The sequence below is a fragment of the Corvus hawaiiensis genome, unplaced genomic scaffold (assembly GCF_020740725.1).
Source record: "Corvus hawaiiensis isolate bCorHaw1 unplaced genomic scaffold, bCorHaw1.pri.cur scaffold_87_ctg1, whole genome shotgun sequence".
In the NCBI taxonomy this organism is placed as follows: Eukaryota; Metazoa; Chordata; class Aves; order Passeriformes; family Corvidae; genus Corvus; species Corvus hawaiiensis.
The window spans coordinates 258,911-282,989 of record NW_025963386.1 but is presented as its reverse complement, the minus strand read 5'-3'; the positions used below and the strand labels follow the sequence as shown (position 1 = coordinate 282,989).

At 49.5% G+C, this 24,079-nt stretch overlaps 4 long non-coding RNA genes across 6 annotated transcripts; all 4 read right to left on the bottom strand.

Annotated features, from left to right (window-relative positions):
• Positions 1 to 887: 887 nt before the first annotated feature.
• LOC125321123 lies at positions 888 to 2,233 on the bottom strand. The gene is made up of 5 exons (XR_007201459.1): positions 1,575 to 2,233; positions 1,461 to 1,502; positions 1,311 to 1,366; positions 1,048 to 1,127; positions 888 to 966 (listed from the first exon to the last, which is right to left on the bottom strand). It is a non-coding gene; the product is annotated as an uncharacterized LOC125321123 (long non-coding RNA).
• A 539-nt stretch (positions 2,234 to 2,772) lies between these two features.
• Positions 2,773 to 4,145, bottom strand: LOC125321125. 3 transcript variants are annotated; one of them, XR_007201461.1, is made up of 6 exons: positions 4,090 to 4,145; positions 3,872 to 3,995; positions 3,667 to 3,746; positions 3,440 to 3,589; positions 2,876 to 2,938; positions 2,773 to 2,798 (listed from the first exon to the last, which is right to left on the bottom strand). It is a non-coding gene; the product is annotated as an uncharacterized LOC125321125 (long non-coding RNA). The 3 variants fall into 3 exon arrangements; XR_007201463.1 differs by having other exon boundaries at positions 2,777 to 2,798; positions 2,898 to 2,938; XR_007201462.1 differs by lacking the exon at positions 2,773 to 2,798 and having other exon boundaries at positions 2,846 to 2,938.
• Positions 4,146 to 4,291: 146 nt separating this feature from the next.
• LOC125321124 lies at positions 4,292 to 12,903 on the bottom strand. Its single transcript, XR_007201460.1, has 3 exons — positions 12,711 to 12,903; positions 4,520 to 4,683; positions 4,292 to 4,375 (listed from the first exon to the last, which is right to left on the bottom strand). It is a non-coding gene; the product is annotated as an uncharacterized LOC125321124 (long non-coding RNA).
• A 1,062-nt stretch (positions 12,904 to 13,965) lies between these two features.
• Positions 13,966 to 17,499, bottom strand: LOC125321127. The gene is made up of 2 exons (XR_007201465.1): positions 15,931 to 17,499; positions 13,966 to 14,774 (listed from the first exon to the last, which is right to left on the bottom strand). It is a non-coding gene; the product is annotated as an uncharacterized LOC125321127 (long non-coding RNA).
• Between the last annotated feature and the right edge of the window lie 6,580 nt (positions 17,500 to 24,079).

Below are 24,079 nucleotides of genomic sequence, written 5' to 3'. Positions count from 1 at the left end.
ACTTAACAGCTCCAGCCATCCTGTGTCAATCTAGGAATGCCACCTAGAGGCCAAACTACACTCTACACTACAAATTTCAAGTCCCCGAGCCTTGTCCTATTACATCCATACACCAGGCTATGCAGCAGGGCAGAGCAGCTCCGGGACAAACCCAAGCAGGCAGCCATGACACAGGAGATGACAAACAAGGGGACACTACGAGGAGAGAAAACTCTGGGCTAGATGAGCACAAGGACCAAGAGAATGAGGAATGAGATGACCTAGGTGAGACCAGCGGTGAGCCGACTAGGCTCCAAGAACCCTGGCAGAAGAGGACGCTAACAGAAAGACTTAATCCAAGAACCGCAAAGATGGATGCCCGAGAATTGTATGGGCAGAATCCTCTAGCTGTCTTCGCATTCTTACAAGTCCTCATCCCCTGTAATGGATCATTGTGGTGCACAGCTGTCGATGCAGCTCAGAACAAGACCTGAAAAGACACCCGACTCAACATTGCTAAAGAGACGCAATTCTGATGAAGTTCCAAGCTCAAGAGTCAAAGGATCGATGGTATCAGCACCACACTGAGGAACACCAAGAGAAGAGATGCTAAGAATAACGCCCAGCGTTTGCAATAAGCAGCTCAGAGGGCTAAGACAAAAGACCTGTGACACGAGATGCCCAAAAGACAGAGAACACACAATAGACAAGTGACATGCACCAGGACTGCTCTGCCCTGCACACCTCGGCATTGTGATCAAGATTTTCCCTTTATGTTGGCCTAAGGGTCCCCTTCTTGGGTATCCCCACCTCCAAATCTGACTCAAAAATCCCTCCTGGCGAGTCCCAACTCAACACTCTGCTGTCAGCCCATCTGTGGGTCACAAGCCTTGACTTATCTCTCAGATGTCTGCCTCGGGCACAAAAGAAGGCCGCCTCGCCATCCGAGAAGCTCCCGCTGTCATCGGGCTGTTCTCTCTTAGTCGACTGCCACAAAGAAAACCGAACAAACATCAGTGCATGAACTTAGTGGCACCTCAGCCAAAACCCGACAATTCCGCTACTCACCGTCTCCTAATAGGGCCAGGGTCCTCGGGCCGCACGCTTTGGCCACGCTCCGATACTGACACTGTCATTGCAAGGTATACCTGGATTAGGAGGAGACAAGGTGATGCGACATTGCTGAGACTTGAGCAGACCCTCACTCCTCCTCCCCCTCCCTGACTCGATGCAACTCCCCAGCCGTTGCCAAAGGCTGCTCAGAAAGACCCTTCGAACGGAAAAGGTGAAGGCTTGGTCGAATAGTCCCATAATATTTTCAGAGGGCTCACAAGGGTGGCGAGGCAGGTCTGGCAGCAAGGAGGCTCGGAGAATACAAGCAGACCACCTAAAACACACAAATGACAACGGATGCTTAGAGCTGTACCAGAACTTGACACCCAAGGAATGACAACTTTTTCTTTCCGCCTCTCACCGCTTACCTTGCTCACTTCATTTTGACTGCTGCGATCCGGCTTGACCTCCTAAAAATAAAGAACAATGCTGTAACGTAGCCACCATTTACCCTTGCCCTGCAAACACAAACGGCGACTGACCTTCCTGCGGGAACCCCCTCACCCGGTGTGGGGTGCTCTGCCACGGATTTAATCTGTCTGCATCTGAAAGAAAGTGATGACAAAAATCAAAGCGATGCATAGGATCTTAATAGCTCCAGCCATCCTGTGTCAATCTAGGAATACCACCTTGAGGTCAAACTACACTCTACATTACAAACTTCAAGTCCCTGGGCCCTGTCCTATTACACCTATATGCCAGACGGTGCAGCAGGGCAGAGCAGCTGCAGAGAAAACCCACACAGGCACCCGTGATACAGCAGATGACAAATGCGGGGAAGCAACGAGGAGAGAAAACTCTCGGTGAGAAGAATGACCGCAGGCACATCGAAGGGCTAAAGCAGAAGACACGAGACACCCAGTAGAGACAGAACACACAATAGACAAGCTGCACAACGTGCACTGGGACTGCTCTGCCTGGCACGCCTCAGCGCTGTGATCGAAAGGGAGACTTGCCCTTTAGGGGCCCTAAAGGGGCCCCTTCTTAGACATCCCCATCTCTGAAGCTGACTCAATATTCCCTCCCGGCGAGCCCCGACCCGACACCCCGCTTGCATCCCCTCAACTTATCTCTCGGACATCCAGGGATGCGAATCCTCCTCAGGTGCAAAAGAAGGCCACTCACCGTCTGGGAAGCTCCTGCCGTCATCGGGCTGTTGTCTCTTAGTCGGCTACGATAAAAAAAAACCAAACATCAAGGCCTGAACTTAGCGGGACGTGGGCCACTACAATTCTTGTACTCACCATCTCCTAAGATGGCCGGGGTCCTCGGGCCGCACGCTTCGGCCGCGCTCCGAGGCTGACGCCACCGTGGCAGGCTATACCTGAGCTACGAGGAGACAGGCCATGTGGCATTGCTGAAACCCGAGTGGACCCTCGCTCCTCCCTCCCTCCCCGACTCGCCGCAACTCCTCGGCCGTTGCCGAAGGCTACCCGGACGGCACCGTCACGTGGAAAAGGTCAAGGCTTCATCGCAGAGCTTTGCGATACTTGCGGAGGGGTCACGAGGGCGGCGAGCCGGGTCCGTCGGCTGTTCTGCGAGGGGGTTCGGCGTAATGCAAGTGGACCGCCTAAAACGCACAAATGACAATGGATGCTAAGGGCTGCACCAGAACTTGGCACCCAAGCAAGAACAACTTTTTCTTTACAGCGGCCACTGCTTACCTCGCTCACTTGACGTGGACTGCTGAGATCCGGCTTTACCTCCTAAAAATGAGGACAGGACAACAGTGGAACAGAGCCACCGCGTTACACTTGCCCTGCAAACACAAACGGCAACTCACCTTCCTGTGCGAACCCCCTCACCTAGTATGGAGCGCTCCACCACAGATAGAATCGATCTGCGTCTGAAAGACAGTGATGACAAAAGTCAAAGCGCTGCATGAGAACTTAAAGGCTACAGGCACCTCGTGTCAATCTAGGAATACCATCTAGATGGCAACTACAGCCTACACAACAAATTTCAAGTCCCCGGGCTTTGCCCTATCGCACCTATAATGCCAGACTATGCAGCAGGGCAGAGCAGCTCCGGGCCAAACCCACGCTGGCCCCTGTGACACGGGACGTGACCAACAAGGGGGTGCAACACGGAGAGAAAACTCCCAGTGAGAAGAAAGGCCACCAGTCACCTCTAAGGGCTAAGGAAAAAGACACACGATGCGAGAAGCCCAAAAGACGCAGAACACACGATAGACGAGTGACACGACACGCACCGGGACTGTTCTGTCCTACGTGCCTCAGCATTGTGATCAAAAGTGAGACTTTCCCATCGTGTGGCCTAAAGGGGCCATTTCTTGGACATCCCCGTCTCCAGAGCTAATTCAAAAATCCTTCCAACGAGTCCTGACCCGGCACATCGCTCTCATCCCCTCTGTGAGGCGTAGCCCTCCACTTATCTCTCGGAGGTCCGGGAATGCGAATCCAGGTCAGGTGTGAAAGAAGGCCGCCTCGCCATCTGGGAAGTTCCTGCCGTCACCGGGCTGTTGTCTCTTAGTTGGCTACAAGAAAGAAAACCAAACGTCAAGCCGTGAACTTAGTGGCACACTGGCCAAAACCCAACAATTCTTGTACTCACCATCTCCTAAAATGGCCAGGGCCCTCGGGCCACATGCTCCGGCCGCACTCCCAGTCTGACGCCGCCGTCACAGGGCATACCTGAGATAAGAGGAGACAAGGCCACGTGGCATGGCTGAAACTTGAGGGGACCCTCACCCCTCCTCCCCCCCTCCCCCAACTTGCCACAAATCCTCAGCCATTGCCAAATTCAACGTGGAGGGCACCTTCAAATGGAAAAGGTCAAGGCTCCGTCACAGAGTCCCGTGATACTTCCAACAGGCTCACGATGGCGGCGAGCCGGGTCCATCAGCCGGTGGCAAGGCGATTCAGCATAAAAAAGTGGACCACCTTAAACATACAAACAACAACGGATGCTTAGAGCTGCACCAGAACGTGGCAACCATGCAATAACAACTGGTTCTGTCCACCGGTCACTGCTCACCTCACTCATTTGACATTGATTGGTGATACCTGGCTTTACTTCCTAAAAATTAAGACAAAGAACAATCTGGTGACATAGCCACTGTTTACACCTCCCCTGAAAAGCTGAATGACAATGGACCTTCCCGGGGGAGACAGGGCAAAACAAAACGGAAAGGCATGTACCGACATAGGGTCTGAAAGCATGGCATTGCCGGATTAGTTTCCATCTGAAACCGCTTGACCGTGACCTCTTTCCGCAAGGGCCTCTGTCATATTGGACCAGCGGCTGGAATGCTTCAGACCACCTGTAAAACACAAAAAAACAAAGGATGTTTATAGTTTTATTACTAACACATTAAAACTCCGGTAACATCCAGCTCTGTGCTGGAATCAATACTCATCTCAGTCACCAATACTCATCTGGCTCATGGTGCCCCCGGTACCAGTACCTGGCCGTACCAAGCGCTTCGCATCTTCTAATGAAACAAAGAGCCAAACAACGGGGTAAGCATTGAAGAAAGTCAGGCTGGAGCTTGGGCTTCAGGTGCCAACCCACCTCATTGCTGTGCTCCTCTGGCCTCCTCCATTTGTGTCTGGTTTACATCCTATCCCTCTGCAAAAAAAATTATTTGTCAAAGTCACTCAGGCACACAGGGAAAGCTTCGCCTTCCCCAAGTTCTCATTTCTCAAAGCAAACCATCTAGGAGCCGCAAACAGCATGCATTAAAACAAATGACTAGAAAACTGCGAGACACTGCAGTACTTCTCCCATGCCTCCACCGAACCTTGCATGAACTGGCTGCGGTTGCTCCATCCGAGGTGTGGCTCAGGTGGCTAAACAAAGCAAAAAGTTCCCCGTAAAGTCTTCTTTCTACTCCACCTACCCCCCCAGTCTACTCCACAGGGCAGAGCAGTTTCAGGCTAAACACAAACTACACATTATACTACAAACAGTGTGACACTAGGATGATAAAAAAAGCTCTCAGGAAGAAGAATAATGGCAACGACCGAGACAACGCCAAAGAGATGACTGATGGTATGGCGATGGTGGAGGCTCTACGGAGCAGAAGAAAAAAACTGTAACAATGACCTGTGAGAAGGACTGTTGGTCACGATGATCAAGATGGCTGCGAGACAATGCTACATTCAGAATGTTCCCCATATCCTTACAGTCTTAGAAGCCCCAGGACATGACAGCTCACGGCTGCAAAGGATGGATGGCAATAGAGCCAGGAACAAGGCCTCAAAAGGCATCCGACTCGACGCTTCTGAGATGCGATTCCAAGATGGGATTCCAAGATGTGGCTGAGCCCGCCGGTAAAAGAACAAATTATATTGGCATCATGCCGATAAAGTACAAATATTCAAGAACCTAGAGATGGCAGCCAATGCTTGTAATAAGGCCCTCAAAGGGAAAAGGCAAAGATATCTGATCCAAGGGATCCCAAAAGCATGCTAGACAGCACAAGACTGAGGGGAACTGCTCTGCATGTCCTACGGTTGCAATCAAAAGTAGAGCTGCTCTCTTTAGCTGTCCAAAGAAGCCCCTTAAAGGGCATCCCCTTTCCCCTCTGCTAATTTTTAAATCTCTCCCAGGAATTTCTAACCCGCTGCTCTGCTGGCATCCCATCCCCAGGTTGTGGCACCCAACTTATCTTTCAAATGATCCGCGATGTGCATCCGCATTGGACGCGAAATAAATCTGCCTCGGCCATCTTGGAAGGCCCCGCAATTGCCGGGTAGCCTCTTGGATAAAAAAAGAGCCAAAATCAATAGACGAGTTTAGGAGCACATGGGCCAAATCCCAACAAGTCAGCTGCTCGCTCGCTCCTAAGTGCGCCTAGGTCCTCAAGTCTCTGGCTTTAGCCCATGTCAAGGCTGTGGCTGTTATTATGATGGGCACCTGCATTAGCGAGAGACAAAGTTACGAGGCATTTCTGTGAGTGCAGTGGATGCGTTTGTGGGCCGTAAGACGCACGTAAATGCATCTGCTGCACGTGTAGAAAAGCTTTAGGGGGCCCCAAATGGACACTGTTTCCTACTGTGCTGCCTTCAAAACCTCCCCACAATAACCCCTAGTCCAATACCCTGCACACCCCCTCCCTCTCCCAGTCACAATCCTTGACTATTAGAAGCCTCGATCTCAGTCATCATCTTTGACATGGGGCAAATCCCTTTTGGGACACAATGCATTTGCTGAAAAAAACTGAAGTATCGCACTCAACGCAATCTGGAATTGCGGGAAGTTACACAACTCCTAAAAAAAAATACAAGAACAAAAACAGAAATCGCAAAAGCACCTTATCACCCCTGAATGCACAACCAAAAATTGTGAACTTATATACTCTCTGTGTTCAATGCTATCTTCTTCACAGTGCCTTTAAGGCCTCTGATGCTTTAGATACCAAAAGCACCTACTGAAAACAAGCTAAGCTGAAAGATCCCTTTCATTGAAATAAGAGGAAAGCTCTTGTCACAGTCACTCCCAGGGAGGGAATGAAGCCCTTTGCCAAAGGCTGGGGTTGATATAGCTCTGGCCGGGCCCGCCTCTCGATCCCACAATGCCCAGGAAAAGGGAGGAGGCAAATACCGCAAGGTATAAAAGCTCTTGGAGGAGCAGTGGTCATTTGGCTCCTCTGACTTAAATTCGAGATGAGTAAAAGGCTCAATAGAGAAGAAAACTCTTCAGGGAAATGATGACACTTTCTTTTTTGCTTCAACAACATCAAGCAAAAGGGCAGAAAACCGGTAAGAAATAAAACATTGTGTTTTGGCAGCACAGCTAGATAACTTGGATAATTTGTTCCTAACTTGGATAAATATTCCTTAGTGATTAATAAGTAGTATTCCACATGTGACTAAGGTAGAGAGGAATAGTAATTGTATGAATGATGTAACTCTCATTGAGATCTCTAATTAGGGCTATATACATTAAAAATAAAAATAAGAAAAATTAATACACTCCCAGGTGGCATTAGGGTTACATCTGTGCCAGACTCGCTCCCATATGACATTCAGTACCGGGGCTCGGGTAGGAGCACCCTGAAACACAGATTTAAATCCTTAAAATGCTCAAAAAGGGAGAGCTTCCTTCAATTGAGCTCCTTACAATGCGGGAATGGGCACCAGTTACCTCCACTTAAACTGATACAGTGGCAAATAAATGGCTTCTCCCCTTCAATTTAATCCCCTAAACTATTGGGAAAAGAGGGGTTTCCTCACTTTAAATCTCTCCAGTGATGGAAAAAGGGGGATTTTTCCTCAATTCAAACCTTTAAAAAGGAGGGACAACTGGGCTTCCCCCTCAATTTAAACCTTAGGACAATGAAAAGGGGGAAGCTACCCTTAATTCAAATGCATAAAAGAGCATTGTTGAGGTTTTCCCCTTCCATTTAAACTGGAAAATAATGGACAGTGAGGATTCCCTGTCAATTTATACTCCTGATGGCATGGAAAATGCAGGGTTTCCCTCAAATGAGACCATTAAAATGACAGGGGAAGCAGATACCCCCCCAATTTTAACACAGACAATTATGGAAAAAGGAAGCTGATTATCTCAATTTAAGCTCCTTTTCTCCTAATAACTCTCTCTTTTCTGGGGGCACTGGGGAGGGACTGGGGGCTCTGAAGAGGGGCTGATGAGATGAAAGGGACCTCACAGGCTCCCCTGCCTGCTCAGGTGCCGCCCCTTGGCACAAAGGTTTTTCCCTGGGCATTTTCTTGAAGCGATGTTCTGTACCCAGGTGCATCCGGCCAACTTCCCAGCTCCTGCCGGATGCTGTGACCATTGTTCCCGGAGGGGCTCTCGAGATGCCTCCGTTGGCCCCTCTCGACCAGCAGCTCCCTGCATAGGTGTGCCCAGGGAATCCTCTGAAAGCAGCCTGTGGCAAGAGCCGCCCCCTCCTCATTCTCACTGGTCGCACCTGGGGCTGCTGGATCTTGGAGTGCAGGGATGAGGCAGAGAATGGTCCTGCCGGTTGTTCCCTCCCCTGCGCGGGCCATCGTCCACCCCCGAAACACCGGGGTGTTTCGGGGCTTTCCTTTCCGTGGAAAAGGACCGGCCTTCTCGTCCGGGTGCCCGTGGCCAAAACTGGGATCCTGCCTTCAAAATTCCGTATGTCCTAGACTTGTAACTACCAAGGAAATTCCCCACAGATCACAAGCAATTACCAGTAATTTCTCTTCCATAATCATTACTGACTTGCGTTTCCGTTGAAGTGTTTGACGCACCCCTTGAGGGGTTGGGGGTTTGGCCGGGTTGTTTATGGCTGATCCTGGCAGGCACGCCCATCACCAGTCCACCCTGAATTTCAGTGAAATATTGATATTGTTTATAAATACTCCCTCTGCCTGCTACTCGATCTTTCCTTGTGCATCTGCAAGGAGCAGATTGACTCCATCCTTTGATCCCAACTGCAGCTCTCCGGCCCAAATGCCGGTCCTCGTGGACACAATCTAAGCAGAAAACTACTATGTGTTTGCTTTTGAAGTAAAAGTCTTATTGCATCTGGCTGTACAATTAAAATAAATACCTGTGTTGATGGTCACTGTAAGAAAGCTTTTCAGAGGATAAAATATCCATTTTGGTAGCACAGATCCCATTTTGACAATGTTGCATTCTTGTGGGTTTGGGAATCCTGCCTGTATAAGACATCTGAAAATTGGTATTTTGCAAATTGATATCTTGAAACAGAGTCATTTTGATATTTTGGAACTTGAGACTCTGCTATTATGAAATGGGAAAAAAAAAGGTATTTTGGAACCTGGTAGTTTGCAATTTTGAAACAGGGTAACTTTGGTATTTTGGAACTTGGTCATCTGGTATTTTAAAACTGAGATTTTGAAACCTGGTTTTCTGGTATTTTGAAATTTGGGTTTCTCTTATTTTGAAACAATGTTATTCTAGTATTTTGGAACCTAGTTTTTGGTAGACTGTTTTTTTAGTATTTTTTAAGATGAGCTTTTAGTATTTTTGTAATCCCAGGGTTTGGTTTTTTGTAATCTGTGCTTGGCAGGGACCTGGGACATCCTAACTGAGTCTCTTGGCTTCATTTGCTGTCTTCCACTACAATTAACCTGGCATGGAAACTGTTAAATAGCAGACTATATGATGAGACACCTCCTGAAACAAATAAATTGCAGTTAAATGTCTCTTCCTACACTAACACCTGGCCCAGTTTAAATCCATATTTAGCCCTTAATCAGGGGGGATGGGGAAGCAGAGGTTAAATGATTTACTAAGAAGTTTTTTGTTAAAAGCAATGCATACAGCTTGCTCAACACTTATCGTGCCTACCAAAGCAAGACGAGAAGATAGTGGACTATTGATAAAGGGAAGGAATCTTGACCAAAGATCCTGTTTTTAACCTAACTCAAACCAGTCTTGAAGTTTAGACTTGGGCCAGGGACATAAAGAGCATGCACATGGAAGCAAGGTGAAAAGTTCAGGATGAGGAAGACCCTTTACTTCATCTGAGGAAGACTCTTATTTCATTCCGGAGACCCCTGCCCACAACCACCAGACAACACTGCACAAGTGCAGCGCAGACATAAGTGACTTTTGGGCTCATTGTAATACAAAGCGAGGCTAGGCAATGAATAGGTATAGGCATATTGGGAAACTTAATGAATATGGAACTTGTAACCCGATATATACCAAGCTGAATGCAGCTGTCGGCATGCATGACTTTGGAGGAACTATTCCCCCATGTGTTCCAGTGCTGGAATAAACATACCTACTTTACTATTTATTCCAGCAGTGGAATCTTTTCTGCATATCAGCCTGACTCTTCCTCTCCTCCCATTTCCCACCACTCCACTCAGGGCTTTCCACACTCACTCTTTTCCTCCCTCAGTGGCATCACAGCAGAACACAGCAAGGTTTTGGCTGGCACTTGAGCTCTCCAAGTTGATCTTACCAAGAACTCTTCTGCTTTTCACTGCACCAGCCACAACAACATTTGCTCACTAAAATAAATGCTTTCCACAATGAACTGAAGGTGCAAGGGAACAAGTGCTGCACAGCAATATTTTTCAGCCTGAGGACAAAGAAATACTTTCTAAGGTTTGGATCCTGTTCCAGTGCACCGGAACCAAATCAATCTGCTTCTACTCTGAAAACATCAGCAACACCAAACCGAGCTGCCAGCATGAAGCACCTCACTGTTCCTACCCTGCCTGTGCCTCACACCCTGCTTCGTCGTGCCCTGCTCTACCACGCTACAGACTGCCGGGAGCAAGATTCATCCTTGAGAATCGTCACACTGATATCCTTGAACATTCCAACCTCAATGCCAATATTGTAGGAACCTCCTGCATTCCATTCCCTAGTACAGCAACAAGAAAAAGTCCTCACCCACCCTGCATCTTCAAAAAATAGTGTACAAGGTTTAAATAAGCCTTGTGGTTTGAGGGGGACCATCTGCCCAAAAAGCCCAACTCTGCATCCAGATGAAATGAACACCACCGTTATAAACATACTATAATACTGGCTTCTCGCAAGTATAAAAGTAGGTATTATATAATGTTAGAAATGCTTTTTGCTGTGTGGATGTGGTTTTCTCTCTTTTTAGCAAGAATGTTAGCAAGTGTGACCAAGTAAGATAACCTCCAAGCGAACAGAGGATGAGGCCCGAGAAGCTGCTAATCAACACTTTGTCCAGGGAACAAAAGGGCCCAAAGGCTACTCCGCCCGAAGAACGGGCGGCCAGGAGAGTCCGAGAGCTGCTATCACCGCTCTGCCCGGAGAGACGAAGAGGCCCAAAGCTGCAATCAGCCCTGACTGTCTAGAGAATTAAGAGATCCACCCTACCATCGACTCTTACCTAGTGAGCCCAACCCCAAGAATCAAAAGAAATAAAACCGCAAGGCAGAAGAGTACGCATGCTTTAAAAAGGCGGAACCAAGGAGTGGCCATGCAGAACAGCTCCGGGAAAAGTTTGAATATTAATCGAGAACAGACAGTAAAAATAGTATAAAAAGGACTCACCTCGAGCATCAGGTGTGCTCTTGGCAGAGCGCCAAGGCATCCAGCCATTACCCCTTTGCTTTATTTTATGTGTCTCTTATTGTCTTTATATTAAACCCTTTAAATTCTCACAGGAGAGTGAACCTCGTTTTTCACACCACAAATAGATCAGTGAACAACAGATGCACGGCACACTGTCAGCTTGGACCTCCAGTTATCTCCACCCCTGCCGCTGGATTAACACAGCAATGGAAATATGACACCACGAAGGTCTCATGAGAGAGTACAATATACATGGAACACCGCTTCCAGCAGGCACCCACGTTGGTATTTAAAGGCGTGGCTCAGTTAAAGAGCAACACCAAAAAAAGTCCCCAGGCAAAAAGCCTGGGAAGTCGGGGTTGGGTTTTTTCCAATCTTCCTTTCAGTGACTTTTGCAAGCAAGCTCTGAAGCGGACAAGCCACAAGCGTCCCCCAGCGTCCCTTGCCGGGACTCGGGCCGGGCTGGCGCCGTTCCACGGTGCGAGGGGACCGGAAAAGCCACGCGACCCACGGCACCGGCGGCACTCGGCGACCGGGGGCGACCCCGCGCTCCCGGACCCGGGCGGAGCGCGGCTCCCGGCACGGAAGCGGCTCCTCCGGCAGGCGGGGGCGGCCCCGCGCCGGGAGAGCCCCGCCCGCCCCCGGCGCCTGCCGAGCAGCACCGGGCCGAGGGGGACCCGGCGGCGCCCGAGCCCCGCGCACGGAACGCACGCAGCGGGCGGGACGACAGGGAGCGGCTCGGCTCCGCGCCTCGTCTCCCGCCTGCCCGCCCTGACAGCGCTCGCCTGGGCTCCGCACGGCTCGGACCGCGGCGGCTCCGTCGGTCCCTGTCAGCAGCCCAGTCCCCAAACTGCCATTCCTCCTTAGAAGGGGCCAGAAAGGGCCTCCCCAGGGGCCAGGAGTGCTCCCGCGCAAGACATTGGGGGCCGAGGCACGGGCAAAAGCGCCCTCAAATGCAGCGGCACGCCCCCATCTAAACCCTTCAAATGCTGGAAGAGCTGGAGTTTCCTTCAATTTAACCCCTGGAACTGAGGCAACGGGCAGTGTTTACCACAATTTAAACCAATACAATGGCAAATAAATGGGTTCTCCCCTTCAGCTCAATCCCCTGAAATATCAGAAAGAGACGGGCTTTCCTCAAATTAAATCTTTCAAATAATGGGAAAACGGCGATTTTTACCTCAATTAAAACCCTTAAAAAGCAGGGACAACAGGGCTTCCCCCTCAACGTAAACCTCAGGATGATGAAAATGCGGGGGGGTTACCCGCAATTCAAACCCCTAAAGTGGCAAGACCCGTGCTCTCCCCTTCCATTTAAAGTGGAACGTGGGAACTCCCTATCAACTGATAACCCTAACACCATAGAAAAGGCAGGTTTTCCTTCAATCAATACCCTTAAAGTCACAAGTGAAGGGGCATCCCCCCAGTTTAAACACAGGCAATAACGAAAGAGGAATTTCTTCCGTCAATTTACACCCCTTTTGTCCTCGCAACCCCCTTTTTTTTTTTTTCTGGAGGTACTGGCGGGGGAGGAGGGGGGGGCGGGCGTGTCGAGGGGTTGGCAAGATGAAATCAAAAGGAAAAAGGGGAAAGGAGAAAGATCCCCCTTGCAAATCCACACCGTGGCTCACCTGCTACTCCCCGGCACAAAGGTTCATCCCTCGGCACCTCATTTAAGCAACGCTCCACATCCAAGCGCTCCCCCAGACCCTGGGAGACGCTCTCACCGTCCTTCCGTGAGAGACACCCCCCGCCCCCCAGGAGCCCGGCATAAGCGCCTCTCTTCCAGCATCGCCGTGCAAAAGTGAGTTGAGGAAACCCCTCCTAAAACAGCCCCCGGCAGGAGCCGCCCTCTCCTCACCGTCACAGCTCACACCTGGGGCTGCTCTGACCCCTCATCATCCTCACAGCTCACACCCGGGGTTGTTGCCAGTCCCAGTGTGAGGGCAGGTGCAGAAAGGATTTGCTGCTCATTCCCTGGACAGCTCATCCTCTGCACCTGACACACTGGGGCACCGGGCTTTCCTTCCTATGGATAACAGATATTTGATGCAAGTTGCAGGTGAACTGTCAGGGTTGGGTTTTGAAATACTTCTTTAACTATAAAAAATTCTGTAATTATGCATGTGATTTTTGACATTTGATATACAAGACTAAATCTCTTGCTGGTTTTCGAGTATTGCATTGAAAGTCCATGTACTTTCTCTTCTTTCCCTGTTCCAAGAGAGTTCTTTGGAAGCTTGTGTTATCTGTGAGAAGGTTGCAACATCAGAACTACTGATTCCAGTAGTTCTGGACTTGATGTATTGTTACCTCTATTATTGCTTAGATGCAGTGTTTTAAACAAAACTAGGAGGCTTCAAGAGCAAATTGAAGGAAAGGGTTGTAGAGAAGGGTCAGAGAAAGAATGTAGAGAACCTGATTTAGGATTGAAATCCATCAGTCTGCTGCTTCAGGCTCCTTACAGGAGGTGGTGAAGGAGTTTGGTAAGGAACTTTCATGTAAGCAGTAGTGTAGGTTTGCAGAGGTGTTTGGCAGCACCAAGGGAATTTGCTACAAATCATACCTCTCAAATAGCAATTTACAACAACACAATCATCCCAGTTTTTATTTCAGCCCTAAGCTCTATCTGAAAATCATCAACCAGAGGTATTTGTGCCACTGCCGGAGAGTATCTCAGGCCTCTGAGCTGAGCTATAGGGCGGTTTGTTCTTCCTGGAAGTTCTTGAACAGTGAAAGTGCTCCATAAGCACTTGTCAAATAATAGCCTCCTGTGAAGGACAGCAAGGGAAGAACGTCTCAGAGTGGTCTCAGTCACAGGTACAGACCGTTTTCTTTGAGATGTATAAATACATCCAGAGAGGCACCCAGACACACACACGGATATACAGAAAGTCCCTTTATTCTATGGCCAAAATATTTACACACAAAAGGAAAACAGCTCATTGGCCTGCAAAACGCTGGAGGGTGTATTCTCAGCCACTGAGACGCATTCAGTGGTTGCATGTGCTCCATATGATACAGCGGTGCTTACGGCTGGGTCCACTCATGCTGAGGAAAGCCGATTCCTTAAATGACTCCTGTCTCTCCTTTACTCCCACGTGTTTATTCCTCTACTCTTGGAACACCAGCTTTATTTTAAATGATTATCTAACAGTGTTTTGTCTTCTTCCCAAGCTTCAGAGGTGGATGAAATAAACATGGCTGCTTAAACAAAGTAAAAGACAATCTACCGGTGTTCATCAACATCAAAGCAACCGCTCTTAGTGGCAATAAAGCAACAACTGAGTGTGAGATTTGTACTCTGCAATCATCCCAAAGGGTTGCCTTTGTTTTTAAAACAACAACTGGTCTGTCACCTTTGTGGCATTCCCCATAATGTCCAACTCATTCGGGAGATGGTGTATACAGTCCTGCATACTCCACCTTTATTACACAGAGAACAAACTAAAGCCACAACAGAGTTGCAATGTACAAAAGAAGCTGCAGGTCACAAAGTAAAAGAGTCTCGACGGGAGGTAACGGTCCGCAGCAACAGGAGACCCACTGTCTGTCTTATCTTTTCCAAGTCAGCCATTTGGGTGGGAGTGTCCAGCTAAGAGGCAGCACAGTCTGTTCAGAGGCGTTCAGAGATGCGTTCTGTACACAGGGTAGTATTTTCTGTATTACCGACAGTGTCCCCTCTCAGCCTTTAGCTTTGCAACGAGATTGACACACAAAATTCATGTGAGACCCATTAGATAAATTGGACAATACATTACAGTTGAAATGCACAACCCCAAAGCACTACACAATTTTTTCTGCACGGTAGAGCTGAGCTAGTGCCAAAGACAGGCCCAGCCTATGGACAGACTTCCTTTGCGGCATTCATAATAATGTGACTTAACAGTCCAGGAAAACTTTTGGCTTTTCAAGCGTGTTACTGATCTCCAGCTTCACATCTCAATTATTTTCCATGCTAAGATTCCTAACAATGTGCTCAAGGATGCTCTGTACACCAAGCAAGGAGCACACTAGTGCCAGATTGGAGGAATCGTGGCATGAATTCTCCCAGGCATAATGGCATGCAAGAGGATACAGCAACTTCAGAAAGCCAAGATGCAGCAGGAATAGGAAACACATACATATACCTAAACACGCAGCTAGGCTTGGCCGCAAGAACCTTTAAACTTTCTCATAAACTTTTTAGATTCTGGGGCCTACCAGAGCCTTGCAGAAAACTTGTTTGTTAAAAATGCTACCATGGAAACAGCAAGGAGGCAGATTTCCTTGCTTCTAGCAGACTTAAGTCCTCATGCAAGTAATGCCTCAAGAAACACATTCCTAGGGCTCAGAAAAATACTTGGTGAGAAGCAAATATTGGAAAGAAGCAAAGATCATTAAAAGGGAGCAATATTTTCGAAGCACTTCCCCAAAGGTACAAAGAGTCCCCCAGAAGTTTTCACACAGCACCTAACCCAAGTCTCATTATGTGCCTCACAGTGAGCTGAGTGCTGCTGCCCCATAAGTACTCTCAGGAAATTTTTCAGGCACAAAAGGCTAAGGCCATTGGGCACCTGCACAATGGATGTCCTTGCCTGCAGAGTCAAAACGGGTTAGAAACAATGTATTTGCTCGTAAAGCAATGCACAGCAGCACATTTTCAGGCTGCTGGGGCTTGTGCTCTGCGAGCTACCGAGCAGTGGAAATGATTAGGACATTGTCCTGCTACACTACTAACATCACTGTCATTAGGTCTCCCCTTAACAGGATTTCTACTCAAACAAGAGGGACAGCAACTGTGCTGTGAGGAAGAACATCCCCTCACTAGTCCTTCAGGGGGTTCTAGTAAAAATAAAAAAAATCCATTACCTTCTCCATACACCAAGGATGGATCCAGCCACTCTGTCATGTATTCGATTTCAGTCTCCAGTTCATCACACTGGGCTAGGGCCTATGTCAACACAGGCAGGAAGTCATCAGCTCCATACGGCCTCGCTGGGTTGAAGGGAATGCAGGCAGTGAGAGACAAACCACACTTTTTCACCAGTTCCCGTGTTTGAAAGGAAAGCACTCTTTTGTGCCTTCTCGAGCCTGCATGTCTGTATTACTCCAGAACCCCCTGGAGTCACCAACGTGCAGCAAAGAGAACGTCGCCTGACACTCACTGCTCAGGAGACCGGCTCAATCCTGTCCTTCCAACAAGCACGAATCTTACGATGCACGCCTTGAGGCATGCAAGGGAAATTTAGAGAGTGGGCTCACCTTGGCACCAGCTCAACCAGTGAACTGGTGGAAAGGCTGCCATGCCAGACACCTGCACCGCTCTCATTGCCTGAGAGATGATGGATAGGCGTTTTCTTTATACATCCAGGGATAACATCCACCTTCTGGAAGCGTCCAGACACCAACACCAGTCTCTAAGTATGAATCCCACAGCAGAGAAGCCCAAGTATAAAAGCCTATTAGATTTGACAAGGAAATTCAACTCATTTCCTTGGCAGAGAATAGTCAAAAACACCAGTGAGCAATGGCTCCTGCACCTGAAGGGAGCCTACAAGAAAGATGAGGAGAGACTGTAAGGGCCTGGAGTGACAGTGACCCACAAAGACCGTGCTGTACCCAGGCCCGTCAGTGGTCCTGGCACTTTTCCTGCATTTTGATTTTCTGTTCAGAAGTCACTATGTGGCCAAATCTCTGGGTCTGGCTAAACGGTGCTTAGTGCAGAACTGATGTGATGGTCACTCGGAATCGCCCAGAGCAGGAGCCAACTTGCAACTCTGGTGAAACTCAAGTGACACCAGCTGAGGCACACGCTCCAGATAACACACTGTGGGTGGGTCAGGGGCAAATGGTCAGGGCTTACCTTCTCCTGGTTTGAGGCCCGGTTTGGCAACAACACAACATTCCAGTGCAGGATCAGTGCCAAAGGGAAGGGCTGCGCAGATGCCCTGAGCCCCAGTCTCTGCATCAGCAGCAGTGGGTGGGTGGAACTCACCTATTTCCAGATTCAAATCGATTTGTTTGTCACTCCTGCTAGTTTCTAGGCTCTGAAAGCTCATTTCAGCTGTTGAGTGACAGCACTAGCTGGTCCATGGATTTAAGGAAGCAGATAGTCTTTGGGAATGTGCGTTGCCATTTGAGACTTGTCCAACAAAAGGGGCACAGGGGGACAGGAGGAGGACAGGTGTTAGGGACCGAGTCCGGAGAGCTGGCCACATAAATGACATGTACACAGATACGATTAAGCATCATTCTCCCCTTATTGTTCAACTATGCCAACTTACATCTACTTTTGCAAAGATTCACGCCCAGGCCCTCTAGATGGCCTCTAATGAGGGGGGGAGCCAGGCAGCTGTATACCTTGCCAAGGACTCTCAGGGCTGCCTGCAGTCAGGGGCCTGTTCAGGGGCTTTTCCTCAGCAACCCTGGGTTGTCCAATCTTTCCAGGGGTATCATATGCCCTTGTTCCATAAGGAATCCCTCTACAGACAGGGAGTTGTCACCGGCCCCGTGCTCATGGGCTGCAGGGGACACCTGCACTGAGGAGGAAATGGAAATGGGAAAGAGGGAAATGCAACTGGATGGGACGCAACTCTGGCACCACACCTCCTCTTGTTCCTGCTGTCCTGGAAAGGCCCAAGTAAATCCAGTCCCTCAGACCTTGCATCCCTGAACGCCAGGAGAGCCGGTGTTTTACCCAGATCCCAGTGCCCTGCACGGCTGCGCTGACACGAGCGCAGGCCGATCGCTCCGCCCAGCACCATCCCTCATTTGCCTCCCACGGCTCCCCAAGCGGCCCCAAACCACCCCAGCGTGTCCATGCCGGGGCCAGGGCCTGCCCCGAGCCCGACCAGAGGCTGTCACCCAGCCCTGCACCAGCTGCCACCCCTGGGAGAGCTGGGAATGCACTGAGAGCTCGGCTCCCCGGGCTCCCCAGCACCCAAACCGGTCCTCAGACACACAGAAATGCCCAACCTGCCCCTCTGGGCACAGCCAAACACCACAATTCCATCATCCCCAAGGAACTCTGGCACTTGCCTCTTCACCTCTGCCCATTTCCAGTAGCCGGGGCTAGGACCGGCCTGTCAGAAAGAGCATTCCCTAGGCAGTTCATCCCAGCCCAGAGGAGAAGAGGAGCCTGTCCCTGACCCCCACCATGGGCAGGACAAGGGGGGCCCTAGCTGGCTTTGCCTACTCCAACACCAAAGCTCTTGGTCCCAAAGATGGGGCGAGTTCAGTGGTTTTTCCTGTCCTGAAAGAGAGCAGAAAAGGGAAGTTAATCCCACTGTGGAATCCAAGACTCCTGCATTTCATATTTCTGCTCTGATTGCTCACCGTGCAGTTTTATCCAAGGGAAAAAAAAGGAGAATGACACCATATCAAATAAAAAGTTGATTAATCCACGTAGGGGCTGTAGAGAGAAGGATACAAAGGAACTTTTCCATGATTTTGGGGCTTGAAGAGGGAGTGAATTTCCCTCGAAGCTGGGAAGGGCCTGAGGATGATAAAGCAAAGGAGCAGCTTCATCTCTCCCTGGCAGAGAGCTCTGGGCTCCATTATGGATACAAATCAATCCCAGCAGGATTTCAAAGGGTTTCTTTAGGATGTCAGGTCCCTCTTTATCAGATCCCTGCTGGGATTCAGGGCCTGCCTGGTCACGGGGTGCTTTGATAAGGGCTGGATTTAAATCCCAGATCTGAGAGCAGACATGAAAGTTCCCTGGGTTTCTAAGGGTTGAAAAGCTCGAGCTGGATTCGCTGCAGAGCTGAAAAGTCAGGATAAGAGAGAGCAAGGAGTGGCCAGCAGGCTCAGGCTCCTGCTCACGCCCCTGGGATCCATGGGATCCATAGGATCCGTGGCCTCTGGCACGCTGCTCCAGCACCCTGCAGGGTGACTGACAGCCGGGCAGGGGAAGGAGCCACCAGCAGCTCTGCGATGTGCACCATCATTCACCTTGTACGTGGCCTAAACAGCCACCAAGCACCGATGGACTGACTGAGCCGAAAATATCGGAGAGATCTCAGTTTGCACTCCAAATTCCCTGCAGCCTGTTCCCTTCCTGATCCATCCCTTGAAGCAGCAAGAGTGGAATTCCTCCTGTGGTTGCTCTTTCCCTCCTGTTTTCCACGCAACAAGAAAAAGCAGCCACGTGAACAGGAGTAAAAGCCCCAAACCCACAAAAAAGCACATTCTCAGCATCACTAATCCCTGCCAAATTGCCAGGAACCTTCCAAAACTACATCCAAGCTTGGAAACAGGGAGCCAGTTGTTTGTTTAAGCAGCTATTGATCCAGTCTCTTCCAGCTAATTAAACTATTCACTATTTAAACTCATTAAACTGCTCATCCTGCTCCTGGCAGCCAGAGGCAAAGAAGAAATCGTGTCTAGATTAAATGGTGATGGTGAATGTGCCCATGCCAGTCCTTGGAGAGGTTGGAATTGCATCCCTGTTCCTCTGCTCTCTTTTCCTTCCTTTTTCCTGCAGTGATTCCCACCCGGATTCCTCAGCTCCAGCTCTCTGAGCAACCTCAGGGGGAGCATTTCATCCCCTTGGAGCCAACTCCATTTGTTGCATCCTTCATGCCTCAACCACCCCTAAAAGCAGGGAAGTGCTGATGGGCAGTGCAGCTGCTTCCACTCGGGAATGTTTCCAGTGGAACTGGGAGGGAATTCTGAGAAGCTTCCACCCACTGCACGTTATTGCTGGATAAAAGGTGAGGCAGCAACAAAGGGAGATTTCAGCAAGACAAAGTCCAGACAGAGAGGCTGCAAGTGTTGCTGGGGCTGCTAAGCTGGGAAAACTGCAAGGTCAGGCTGTGGGAACATGGATTATACTGAGGTCTGGAACCGGTGTTGGGAAGAGAGGGAGAAGGAGAAGGAGGAGAAGGAGAAGGAGAAGGAGAAGGAGAAGGAGAAGGAGAAGGAGAAGGAGAAGGAGAAGGAGGAGAAAGGGCCCAAAGTAACTGCACAGCGAATTTCCTCACCATGAGCCAGGCTCATTCCCTGAGCTGACCGATATCTCTGAGCTCCCCTTCATGGCACAGCCCTGCCAGTAAAGAACAGAAGTTCCTGCTGCTCCCACTGGAATTCTGTAGCGTGCCTGGCATTCCATACGTTCTGCTGCCTGAGAATTCCTGCAGCCGTCCTTGGGAAGAGCAGTTCACTGCCACAGGAGGAACAAGAGGAAAGCAGTTGCCACTCTCGGGTTCTGTGCTCTGTAAAAAGTAAAACCAGATAAAGATCAAAGCTCCATAAAGCTGGAACCATCTCCAACCTCGGGACAGCCCTTCTGTGGGAAAAGCGTGGATGGGCAATTAGGAAGGAGATCATCATGCACATGGGCAAGGGGGGGGAATTAAATTCTGCTGCTTTCTGATTGAGGCCTGCTTCAATTTGCAGCCTTTATAATATCAGTTTAATGGGACTTTTTGTGCTTTAAAGAGGTTTTTATTAGCTGGGGGTTGTCCCTGCCTGGACTGAGGCACAGCACAATGAGTCTCCTGCCTCCTGAAGCCGTGTCGTTATCCCAGCATCTGAAATTAAAAACCAGCACTCTGGGAAACCTCTCTACTCTGAGGAGAAATGTGAGGAGTGTTTGGATCTGTGGAGAGCCTGGAACAGCTCTGAGAGACACCAAACATCCTGTGGATCCCAATGAACAGCAAAACATTCCAGCAGCTCCTTCCAACACCGCCCTTGTAGGGAACTCTGTCACCCCAGTGGGTATTTGTGGGAGTAAGGAAGAAATCCCACTGATGACCTCAGTGTGATCACCTCTGGTTCGTCTGGGGATAAATCTCCTTTATCCTTCTGGGAGAATAAAGGAATCCAATGCTGCCTGTCCTGGGTTGCAGTGTATTCTATTACCATCCCCATCAGCTGTTGAAATCAGGTGGGGCAGTGTTTCCTTGCCTCCTCCCCCCAGGCTATCTTTCTGTTGTTAATTGCCCATCATTGTCCTGCCGCCTGACTCAGAGATAACTCCCTCCGGACTATCTTCTGTTAATGAGCCTAATCAACACTTTGCCTCATGACTCATTACCCCATTGTGAGATGCTCCACCCAGAGGGAGGAACCAAGCATCCCATCGTGGATATAAGCTGAGGCTGAACACCAGAGACACCGGCTTCCCACTGGATTTCCAGAGGACAGGAGCTACACAGCCACCACTGGACTTCCTGAGGAAGAGCAGACTGTTTTACTACAGGATCACTGCTTCAGAGGACTGCAGCCACCATTTCTACCAGACTGCTACCACCACCCTGCCTAACAGGGTGTCAGGTTGTACCTTGACTCTGTCAGTTTGACAGTGTTTTCTTTTACCTTTTTCCCCCTTTTCTTTAATTTCCATTAAATTGTTATTCTGACTTGGTGTCTCCCACTGGTTTGTTTTCAAACTAGTACATAATTTGGCGCCCAACGTGAGGCTTGCTCTGAGAAAAGGTCAGAATTACAATTTTGTATAAACAGAAATCTATTCACCATGGTGCTCAGCTGGTCTGCATGGGTACTGTATCTTGCTCTCTATATTTTTCCTCACATGGGGAACTACCTGCCTGTTGTATTACTCCTGTTAAAACCAGGGAATGGTATGAGAATTGCTTTATTGGTTTATTATGTCTATAGCATAATAACCTGTGAGGCGATGAATACCATTCGGAATATATACTCAATTTTGTTTGGCTGTCCTAGTCTGGGCTCCTATGTCTGGGACCTCTTCAACAATCACAGCCAGCCCCTGGTGGGAGGAGTAGAGAGTGGTTTCTTCCAGCCTTTCAGGCCAGGCACAGCAGTTTTTGAAAAAATTGAGTTCCCTCTGGATGTTAAGGATGGTATAATCTTCTTGTCAGTTCTCTTCTCTTTTTTCTCTATGGCCTGCATTGTGTACACCATGCTTAGAAACAAAACACTACTTAGTGTGGTGCAACGTCTGCTTGAGGAGGAGGTAAAAAGGAGCAAAGCAGCAAATACCATTTCTACGCAGACCGTCACAGAGGAGAAAGGAGCCAAAAGCAAAGCAACTGCATCCATTTCTACGCAGACCGTCACAGAGGAGAAAGGAACCAAAAGCAAAGCAACCGCATCCATTTCTACGCAGACCGTCACAGAGGAGAAAGGAACCAAAAGCAAAGCAACCGCATCCATTTCTACGCAGACCGTCACAGAGGAGAAAGGAACCAAGAGCAAAGCAACCGCATCCATCTCTACGCAGACTGACACAGAGGAGAAAGGAACCAAACAAAAAGCAACAGTGTCCATCTCTACACAGACTGTCACAGAGGAGAAAGGAACCAAATGTAAAACAACAGCGTCCATGTCTACGCAGACTGACTCAGAGGAGAAAGGAACCAAAAGCACTGTCAGCGTCCCCATGCAAACCATCACTGAACCAGAACAGCCTAAACCAATTGCAGTTGCCCCCGTGCAGAAGAAGAAATCAAAAAGCAAATCAGTCCGCATAGTGACTGACAAGGATGCAGCAGGACCTTCGCACCCAGCAGAAGAGGCAGAGCCAGAGATCATCACTCGGTCGCTATCCCTGGGTGAGCTGCGAGACCTGAGGAGGGAATTCACCCGCCAGACGAACGAGTCTATCCTGACCTGGCTGCTCCGCATCTGGGACGCTGCAGCCAATGACACCATTCTGGACGGAAGTGAGGCCAGGCAACTGGGATCTCTGTCCCGGGATGTGGTCATTGACCAGGGGATCGGGAGAACCCAAGAAACCCTCAGCCTCTGGCGGCGACTGCTTACAAGTGTAAGGGACAGGTACCTTTGTAAAGAAGACCTCCAGGTGCACCAAGGAAAATGGAGCACAATGGAACAAGGTATCCGGTGCCTGAGGGAATTGGCTGTGCTGGAGATCATTTTCTCAGAAGATGAGAGATTTCCTAAGAGCCCAGATGGTGTCCAGTGCACGTCACAGATGTGGTTGAGGTTCGCACGCCTTGGACCAGAGATATACTCCCGTTACCTGGCAACGCTGCAATGGAGGGAAGGCGAAGACAGGGTGGGCGTCTTGGTGAACAAACTGAGGATTTACGAGGACACCGTCACAGCCCCGTTTCGCACCCATGTCTCATCCGTGGAAACAAGTCTTTCGGCTGAGCAAGTCCGGAGCTTGATTGAAGAAGGCCATCAGAAACTGAAAAAGGAACTTAAGGAAGAGATTTACCACATCCCACCAGAACCAACAAGAGTCTCTGCCATTAGGAGCCGGCGACCCCCAACCAGGGAGAGAGGATATACCCCACGAGGTAACCTCTGGTTTTTCCTTCAGGAACATGGAGAAGACATGAGTAAGTGGGATGGAAAACCCACCTCCTCCTTAGCAGCTCAGGTACGTGAACTAAAAAGAGGGACAACTACCACAAGAAGCGCATCTAGAGTTAACATTGCTCCGGTCTCTCGCACACAGAACTCCAGACGGTACCGGAATGATAATATGACCGATCCTCTTGAAGGGACCTCAGGAACGTATTCACCGGAAGGGAGCAACATGCAACATGACCAGGAATAGAGGGGCCCTGCCTCTAGCCAGGTAGAGGAAAGGGAGAATCGGGTCTTTTGGACTGTGTGGGTCCGATGGCCTGGCACATCTGACCCACAAAGATACACGGCTTTGGTTGACACCGGTGCTCAATGTACTCTGAGGCCATCAAGGTATGTGGGAGCAGAACCCATTTCTATTTCTGGGGTGACAGGAGGATCCCAGCAGCTGACTGTACTGGAAGCTGAAGTGAGTTTAACTGGGAACGAGTGGCAGAAACACCCCATCGTGACTGGCCCGGAGGCCCCGTGCATTCTCGGCATAGACTATCTCAGAAATGGATATTTCAAGGACCCAAAAGGACATCGTTGGGCTTTTGGGATAGCTGCTGTGGAGACAGAAGATATCAGACAACTGAGTACATTGCCTGGCCTCTCAGATGACCCCTCTGCCGTGGGACTGCTAAGAGTTGCAGAACAACAGGTGCCAATCGCCACAGCAACAGTGCACCGCCGGCAATACCGCACC